This window comes from Paramisgurnus dabryanus, chromosome 6 (genome assembly GCF_030506205.2).
Source record: "Paramisgurnus dabryanus chromosome 6, PD_genome_1.1, whole genome shotgun sequence".
NCBI lineage: Eukaryota > Metazoa > Chordata > Actinopteri > Cypriniformes > Cobitidae > Paramisgurnus > Paramisgurnus dabryanus.
Window position 1 is genome coordinate 44,039,076 of NC_133342.1, and position 10,070 is coordinate 44,049,145.

Genomic DNA, 10,070 nt, shown 5'->3' on the forward strand with positions numbered 1-10,070 from the left:
TTAAGTCACATATAAGCTATTAGTTAATGATGAACTAATCATTCACAAAACATGACTATACATTCATAAATGATTAATAAGTAATATGCTAACATTTTATGAATGTTTTGAAACTCAGTTATAAATTTGTATTAACTAATAATTTAGAACTTTCACAAATGATTAATAAGTGGTATGCTATACTGTATCTGTATATATCAGCGATTAAAGTTTACACTGTAGATTAGGGGATGCAGAAATCTTTGTAAATTATTTAACACTTTGTAGTGTGTACTTTAATGTAAATGCTGACTAGTGAGGGTATAGACAGCCGTCTTCTCTGAAACACATGGAGTATTTAAATGCATGTGCAGCTGATATGAGCTTCAGTGGAAGGTAAAACTGGTTAACATCACTAGATCCCATTTATGGCATTTATAAACATTAATCTGCTTAAAAACAAATAAATTACTCTTCTTACACTGCCCTAGCAGTATAGCATACCTGCATGTTTGACCTTTTAAATTAATTTTAACTGAATTCACAAACATTTAGAAAATGTTAGCATACCACCAATGTTCCCTCTAATTTTTTTCAGCACTGAGCAAATAATTTTTTTTCTGAGCACACATTTCAGTACTGTGAGGAATTCGCAACCACACGACCTACCGAAAATGAACACGAGCCTGCGTTAACCGTAGGAGATTCAAAGAGATGACAGTGTAGCGTGTAACGGGGTTTAGTGTATACACACGTATAATGTTCAATGTGGGCCTGTGTATAAATCCCAATACATGTAATTAACACTCTCTTTGAATTTACCAGGTACCTGGGTTTAGCAGATTGAACCGTTCACCTCAAGCTGAAAATCAGTTCTCATATACTACAGTGCAAATAAATAAATAAATAAAATACTTGTAAAAGTGTAACACTGTTTCATTTTGTTTGTAATCCAAATTCATGATTCACTTAAATGACTCTGTTGGGTTGAATTCATGAATCAATTGATTCGGTTCAAAGGACCGAAAAATCCAAGAAATCCAAAAAAATCCAAGAAAATACGGAAAATGAAGTTTCAGCGAATTCACGTCCTAGTAGTTGTCGAAACAAAAAGGAAATATATCCTCCTACCAGTTCTGATGAATTCAAAGCACAGCTCTGGTTGGCTCGCCTTTTTGTATACACCTTCACTTAATTGTCTCGCGTGTCCAAGATGGAGCAGGAGAACTTTACAGATGTTCGAAATTCTCACAAAAAAACCCAGCCTTGTAAAAACACAAGGCAGAGCAGTAATTAATCTTCAGTTCAACAGATTTATCAATAAGCATCATGTAAACATTTCAAATAACAACCTAACTCAGGGTTTCAACACTTATTGAACATATTGACACTTAAATTTTTTAATCACATTTACGTTACTTGACTGTTAACTTTCAAATGTAAATAGCTTCAGCTCGTTCGTTATATACCAACGGCCAATGTAAACAGACTAATAAAACTCATAGTTTGCTGCCAAATTTGCAACACTTATGCCACAATGTCAAGTTAATATTTAGAATATAACTCACCAAAGCATACATTTTAACTTCTTATTTAAAAGAAGAAGTTCATTCGCAGTGTTTTGATGCTCTGTGATTCTGCATCTGCCTCCGTTCTAATTCTCTATTTTGCTCTCTCCTCACTCTAGCGACAGCTTTTCCAAGTTATCGCATCACTTCAGGAATCCAATAATTTGTTTTAAATCACTGTTTTGAATCTGAACTTTTTCCTCTTAATAAATATTTTAGTTTCTTGAGATCGCCCCGTGCAGCTGCTCATCTGGCTCGCTCTCACTCTGTGCTCGTGCGTGCTGGCAGCGTCACTGTGTGAACTGAATGCGCTGCTACCATTGGCTCATAAAAGTGTCTGTCACCGTAGCAAGATCAGCGATTGGTTGAAAGTTTCTTCTCCTTCTAGAACACTCGCCTTCTCTCTCTCTCTTAATTCTTTTACAACAGCAAATGCATCAATGTTTATGTGCGGTCTGAAAAATGTGCGCGGTCTGACAAATCTATTGCGCGGCCACTTTGGCTGGCCTGCGCGGCCGCGCACGCGCGCAGCTTAGAGGGAACATTGCATACCACGTATTAATAATTTATGAATGAAGTGTTTAGTAAATGATTAGTTCATCACTAACTAATAAATTGTAAATGAAATTTAACTAAATTAACGAAACATTTATAAAAGTTTAGCATGTCACTAGTTAATTATTGTAAATGTATAGTCATGTTTTATAAAATATTAGTTCAACTAATAACTTATAAGTAACTGAACGTCATTATAAAGTGTTACCTAACATGTTAACATTCAGCTGTTCTGAAATCCCAGACCACAAAATGTACTGCATTACATACCATGAGGATTGGTGTGGGATCCTCATAAAATGATGCCACCACCACAGGAGGGTCAAGTGAGGGCCTGGCACCCAACACCTCATGCATTTCCTCATAAAACTGCCAGGTTGCAGCAGTCACTTCCCCCCTGTCCGTACCTGACCCTGTTTTGGGAGTTCTTAGTTCCTGGAAAGACACACAACACACATAAAACAAAATGATGCCTAAAACTTATACAGTATGCATTCATTGCTTTGCATTGAGGTTAAAGAAATAGGGTTTTTTTTCTTTAACACAACATCACATACCTTGTATCTTTGCTTCAGATTCTCCCACTTTTTTGATGCCTGCTGGCCAGTAACCCTTCCCTCCAACCCCATTTCTTTCATCAGTGTCCTTTATCATAACAAACAACATTGTATGACCAGGAAATAATTACAGAATGATTACAATAATACAGTAACAATACAATAATGAATGGATACAACATGAATGCATGATTCACTCACTCCCATAGTTGCTTTGCAGCATATTTTGATTTTAGAAACCGCTGCTCATTTTCAGCCCGAAAGTGAATCATCCGCCGAGTTTCTTCTGGCGTCCCTGTGTGATACAGGACGGTATACGTAAAGCACGTACCGATGTCTCCAAAGCAAGTAGTGTTATGCACTGATATCAAACGAAATTCGCTGCTAACGTTAATGGAATTTAGTTAAAACTGTAGACAAGCATGCAGTCCATTCATGGCTAGTTAGAGAAATACGGGAATGTTGTGCAAATCAGCAAATACGGGAATGTTGTGCAAATCAGCAAAGTAACGTTAGCGTAGCAAACTAGCGAAATTTTAAAACATTTAAATTAAGAACATAATTCAAATATATATGAACAGGACTGTGTAGAGCACAAAACAAGACGTTAGTAATTTTTAAATTAATTATTAAGCCGAAAATACTTACATTTATGGGACTCTCTGGACGCTCTGGCCGTCATTTTTGCCGGTTGCGCAGTGTATTCTGGGTACCCCTTGGTTTCAAGTAAGCTCGCGGAAATTCTTGGTTTTAAGGGGTATCTACCACTTGCCCTTAGCCCTACCCCTTGATCAAAACGAGAATTGGGATAGCCCTTACTCTCACGTGAACGTGCAAAACTAAGGGGTAGGGGGAAGGGGTAAGACAGAGAAATGGGATTGGCCCTAAAGCTACTCAACTACCACCCCATCGAGCCAGTGACTGTGCCATTGAATTGCTGCCCAACACAACACCACCGAAGGGCCGCATCTTTCCCCTGTCTGCACCTGAAACTCAAGCGATGAAGAAATACATCATAGGAGTTGGCCAAGGCGTTCATTCGTCATTCCACATCACCAGCCGCTGCGGCGGGATTCTTCTTCGTAGATAAGAAGGATGGTAGTTTACTTCCTTGCATTGATTACCGTGGTCTCAATGATATTACTGTTAAGTTCCGTTACCCACTGCCACTGGTCCCCGCTGCACTGGAACAACTATGCAGCGCCAGAATCTACACTAAACTGGATCTTCGCAGCGCTCATAATTTGATACGAATCCGATAGGGAGACGAGTGGAAAACGCCATTTTCTACGATTGACGGCCACTACGAATACTTGGTTATGCCCTTCGGGCTATCTAACAGTCCGTCAGTATTCCAGTCCTTCATTAATGATGTCTTTCGGGATATGCTTAACCGCTTCGTCATCTTCTACATTGACGATATCTTGATTTACTCAGATTCACTTAAGCAACATATTTTTCACGTCAGGGCAGTCCTCCAACGTCTCATTGAACATCAACTTTACGCCAAGGCAGAGAAGTGTGAGTTTGATCAGTCATCAACCTCCTTTTTAGGATACATCATCAGTCCCGATGGAGTCGCAATGGATGAGAAAAAGGTAAACTCTGTACTTAACTGGCCCAAACCCACCACGGTGAAGGAACTACAACGTTTCTTAGGATTTGCCAACTTCTATCGACGGTTTATTAAGAATTTCAGTATCATCGCCGCACCTTTAACTTCGCTAGTGCAAAGGACCAACCACAAACTAGCCTGGAACCTTGATGCTGAGAGCGCATTCGAAAACCTGAAGTCCTTGTTCACCTCAGCCCCAATCCTTCATCATCCAGACCCAGAAAGACCATTTATAGTAGAAGTTGACGCCTCCAACACCGGCATCGGTGCCATTTTGTCCCAGAGGCAAGGCAATCCACCTAAATTATTTCCCTGTGCCTTCTTTTCTCGTAAACTGAATTCCTCTAAACTAAACTACGATTTGGGCAATCGCGAGCTATTAGCGATGAAAGCAGCACTCGAGGAGTGGCGACACTGGCTAGAGGGCGCCAAGCATCCCTTCACCGTTTTGACTGACCACCGTAATCTTGAGTTTTTACAATCAGCTAAACAGCTCAACTCAAGACAGGCTAGATGGGCACTTTTTTTCACAAGGTTCCAATACACCATTACATATCGACCTGGCTCAAAAACACCAAAGCTGACGCCCTTTCATGTCAATATGACTCTGTCCCTCAGTCTGTTTGCCCCGAACCCATCATCCCACCCTCCCTCATTGTTGCACCCATACAATGGAACATTATGCGGGAGATTGATCAACTCAATAACCTCAACCCACCACCAGTTGAATGTCCTGCTGACTGTATATTTGTTCCTCTATCACACAGGAAACGAGTCATTCTCTTGGTGCACACATCTCTCTCCTCTGGCCATCCTGGCATCAACACCACCTTGCAAATGTTAAAAAACAGGTTTTGGTGGCCATCCATGTACCCCGATGTAAGCTCGGCCATCAATGCTTGTTCCATCTGCGCCACCAGCAAAGCCCCTCATCAAGCCCCGGCAGGCCTCCTTCAACCCCTCGAAGTTCCACAAAGACCCTGGTCGCACATAGCTATCAACTTCGTCACTGATTGACCCAATTCCAAAGGCAACACTGTTGTTCTCTCCATGGTGGATCGATTCTCAAAATGTTGCAGATTTATCCCTTTGCCCAAACTCCCATCTGCTATGGAAACAGCAGAACAATTCTTGCATTGCATCTTTCGTTACTATGGGCTCCCAGAGGACATTGTATCAGACCGGGGTCCCCAGTTTACGTCCAAGGTATGGAAAGCTTTTTTCAAATCTCTCAACATTAACATCAGTCTCACATCCGGCTATCATCCACAATCTAACGGACAAGTGGAACGCCTCAATCAAGAACTTACTAAATTTCTCAGAATCCATTGCCATCAAAACCAACATGACTGGTGTCGCTTCCTACCTTGGGCGGAATATGCTCAAAACTCTATCAAGAAAACCACCACTGGTCTCACCCCGTTTCAATGTATCCTTGGATATCAACCTCCGATGCTCCCCTGGGACGATAAACTCACGGATGTTCCTGCTGTAGACGCCTGGTTCACACAGAGTCAAGAGGTATGGGAACAAGCACACATCCATCTGTCACGAGCCATTAAGAAGTTCAAAGACAAAGCCGACCGCCACAGACGTCTCGAACCCAGCTACGAACCTGGCCAGCTAGTGTGGCTCTCAACCAGAGATTTAAGACTTCGTCTCCCCTGCAAAAAACTAAGTCCCAGGTATGTTGGCCCTTTTAAAATTGTCAAACAGATCTGTGACGGATGTCAGCATTAACGCCCCCGGTACACAACCCTCACATTCACCCGTATATTAGCGAGACTACATTTCCCATAATTTCCGTGACCCGCTGATTACGCACCAGCTGCACCGTATCAGTGGGTCTATTTAACCTGGGACTGGGACACCTGAACTTTGCGAAGTCTTGTTTGCCCCAGCAACATTTTAGCGTTTACCTGTGTTTTCTCGTGTTTGATTTCCTGGTTTATATTTCGGACTGTCTATTGGATTATTGCTGCTCGCTGCCTGCCCCGACATTGGACTGGATTATCGTTTATGATTGTTCTCTGCCTGCCTAGACATTGGTCTGTGTTTACGTTTGTGCATTACTGGAGTGTTACCTTGTTTTGGTTGTGCATTTACTACAATAAAGAGTTGCAAATGGATCCACATGTGTCAGACTCGTCACAATTACACTCCAACCTAGATTTCTTGTGCTTGACGGAGACCAGGCTTAATCAAAATTCACCATCAGAAGTTTTAAATGTTCCCGGTCTTAAAGTTTTTAGAAAGGATAGAGTAGAATCAAAAGGAGGCGGAGTCTTAATATTTGTGAAAGATTGTTTTCAGTGTCATGAGGTACAATGGTCATGTAATGAGTTGGAGTGTATTGGACTTAACATAACTTTATCACCATCTATGTCACTTACATTATACCGCCCTCCATCTTCTAGGAATATTTTTTATGAACATTTTGGAAATGTAATTTTAATAAGGAAGTGATTATTATGGGAGACTTTAACATTAACTGGCAAGACAGATTATCAAGGAAAACATTAAAACAAATTACTGATGATGTGAACTCACTCAGTTGATAAAAGGGCCTACTGGAGTAACAAACTCCTCAAGAACACAGATTTAATATTTGGCAATAGATCAGAGCGAGTCGTTAAATCCTTTAATATGCTGACAGGACTCTCTGACCATAACATGGTCTTGATAGTCAGGAAGCTAAATAAGAAGCGTTTCACTCCACAGGTTCAAGATCAGGAATCTTTAAATATTCCGAAAAATATGCAGGATCAGTTTATAAACGCTGTCCAGAGCATCAACTGGGAGAACTTTCTTGTAGAAGACAGTCAAATAGTTACACAACAATTGAACAATGACACAGACAACGACACAGGAAAAAAAGAATAACATTCCTTGGATAACCACAGAAATTTTCAACTTAATGAAAAAACGTGATATGGCTTTAAAAGCTGCAAACTTCTTTAATTCTTTAACTATAATTAAAAAAGCAGGAAGTAACACAATTATCTGGAGTCAGTTAAAAAAACTAATGTTTCATAATGTTAACAATGCTAAATCACTTGAACTTGTTGTTAATGGGACATTGAGAAATAGGCCAGCTGAAGTGGCTGATGTTCTTAATTATTTCTTTGATTCTGTAGGAGATATCATCAAGTGTTTTTCTACCGAATATAAGAATTTTCCTTGTAAAGGTATACACATTGAACCAGCATTTAACATACAATCTATCACTGAGCAAGACGTTATGACAGTGATTCGATCTCTAAGACCATCCAAAGCAAAAGATGTTATTGGTATGAATACTATTATGCTGAAAGATCTTTCTCAATCATAAGTCTACCCAATTACGAAAATTGTTAATCTGTCATATGCTCAGGGATTGTTCCCAAATGTGTGGAAATTGGCTGCAGTTCTTCCTGTGTTTAAACTACTTATACTTATAATACTTAAATATTTTTAAATGCATGTTTATCTTTCCCAGTACTTGTTGAAGTTTTGGAATAGTGGGTTAAGCAAAGGAAATTGTATAGAAGTGTTGCACACTTTGTGCACACTGCAGGCTTTCAAGAAAAAAGTAAAAACAAAAATGATGGGCCTATGCCCCAGTAGAGCTTTATATCTAGCAACGCCCCTGGTTCTGGTAATCACATCATTCAACTATTTGTCCATGAAAAAAACTGTACAACATACATTTAAAATGGATTAAATTAAATTTAATTTCATTTATATGGCGCTTTTTACAATAGGTAATTGAATCAAAGCAGCTTTACATTAATAGAAGCAGGGGAAAATACAGAAAAATTGACAGACAACATAAATGGCAAAATACAGCAGCTATGAATAAGTTTTACAAGCAAGCATGTTGATGATGTAACATATAATAGAGGGTGCTTAGTTAAAGGCACAAAAGAGGATGTTTTTCGCCGACTGAAAATCCAAAAACGGTTACTGAGTTTTTTAAATGAGCGCATGCGTAAGAATTCAATTCAATTCAATTTTATTTATATAGCGCTTTTCACAAGTGTTAATTGTTGCAAAGCAGCTTTACATGAGAAGATGTAGAGGAGAACACAGAAAATCAATAGATAGTATAAGAAGTAAAATATAGCGGCTAATGTTAAAACTGTACAAGCGTGCATATTAATAATGTAACGTATACAGTAAAGTGCTAAGTTAAGCCAAAGTTGGCTGACTCTCCCTGGGACTAAAAACCCCCTTAGGAGAAAACCTCGTGGGAAAAACTCCTAGAAGGACAAAAACCCTAGGGAGAATTTAATATATATTTATATATATAGACACGGTAAGGATAGGAAGCGGGTAAGCGGATTAAACTGGTTCAGCCGGTCGTCGTTGGTCGCGCATCGGCTGGGCATCACGTTGAAAGTAGATCAGTGGTGCGATGACCTTCACAGCAGCAGGAACTGGGTCTGTTTGTCTCATTGTCCTCGGGGTCGAGGACGAGACAGGGAGACAAAAACAGAATTCTATTAGCGTAGGGGCCGTTCGCATGTAATGCAAGTGTCATACATTATAGTGGTTTAATTCAGCTCGGTTCCAGACAGGCTAACTATTGCGGCAATAGCATATTACCCATATGAGGTATGTGAGTGCTTTGCTCTAGACAAAAATAATTACTGCGGGAAAAGTACATTTACTGGACATTCTATGTGAATGCTTTGTTAAAGAAGAATGTCTTAAGTTTAGATTTAAATTGATCGGCTGTGTCTGATACTCGAACATTATTTGGTAAATCATTCCAGAGTTTAGGGGCTAAGTAGGAAAAGGATCTACCACCTTTAGACACTTTTGATATTCTAGGGATAATTAAGTGACCAGAATTTTGTGAGCGCAGTTTACGCGATGGATTGTATTCTGATAGTAGTTCTTTAATATACGAGGGCGCTAGGCCATTTAAGAACAGCCTCCCTCCTTCACAGCTCATTTCTAGGGAATGCCTTCCAAAACTCGTGCACGAATATTTGAACAAGAGTGTTTGTTTACCACCGGCATATGCTTTGTCGCGTCAGTGGATTCATTATGTAAAATGATATGATAATAAACACACAAGATGTAACGTTAGATCAGTCGACGCTACTCCCATTTCAACTAGCATGTAGCAGACTGGTCACTGTCTTACAACTACAGTACATGAACAACGTCAATATACCTGAATAACAGTACAACAATAATTATTCCACAAAGAAAGAATAATCACTGTTACCTGTCGGGAAGAATTTTTGTGAACTGCGTGTCTGTCTTGACACCTCTCTGTTCCTTCATTGCTCTCCAGCATTGAAATGTTTCTCCAATAACGACTCTGTTTACGTTACGTTCTTCTGACAATTTTCTCCTATTCCCAGCGGCTTATAAAAAGTGTTTCTTTTGTGTCCTCCTTTGGGTTTTTCTCTTCCATGGTGCAAATTCGAGGAGGAAAGCAGGATCGACAATGAAAACAAACCGAAACTTCAGATGGAGTTTCATGCGCTATGCGCATGCGTCACCTGTGTAAAGTTACTGGAGCACGTACATCTCTCACAAGGATCGTAATAGCAGTGATTGACAAGCCAGAGGGCCAATCGCTGATGCGATGACCGCATGAGCAATTGGCTGATGTTTTTAAGGCCCTATGTTGTGCACAGATGACGTATATTAATATTATTACTTTCAGTGAACCTAATAAATAGTCTTTTATCATTTAGTAAAGACAGTTTCAAGTAATATTGCAGGGTTGATAAAACCTCCTAGGAGAAAAACCCTACCGCATTTTTAGCCAGGATGAAAAAAGCCCTAGGAGGAAAA

At 39.8% G+C, this 10,070-nt stretch overlaps 1 long non-coding RNA gene across 1 annotated transcript; it reads right to left on the reverse strand.

Annotated features, from left to right (window-relative positions):
* Positions 1-1,149: 1,149 nt before the first annotated feature.
* LOC135767253 (uncharacterized) lies at positions 1,150-2,037 on the reverse strand. Its single transcript, XR_010541978.2, has 2 exons — positions 1,548-2,037; positions 1,150-1,244 (listed from the first exon to the last, which is right to left on the reverse strand). It is a non-coding gene; the product is annotated as an uncharacterized lncRNA (long non-coding RNA).
* Between the last annotated feature and the right edge of the window lie 8,033 nt (positions 2,038-10,070).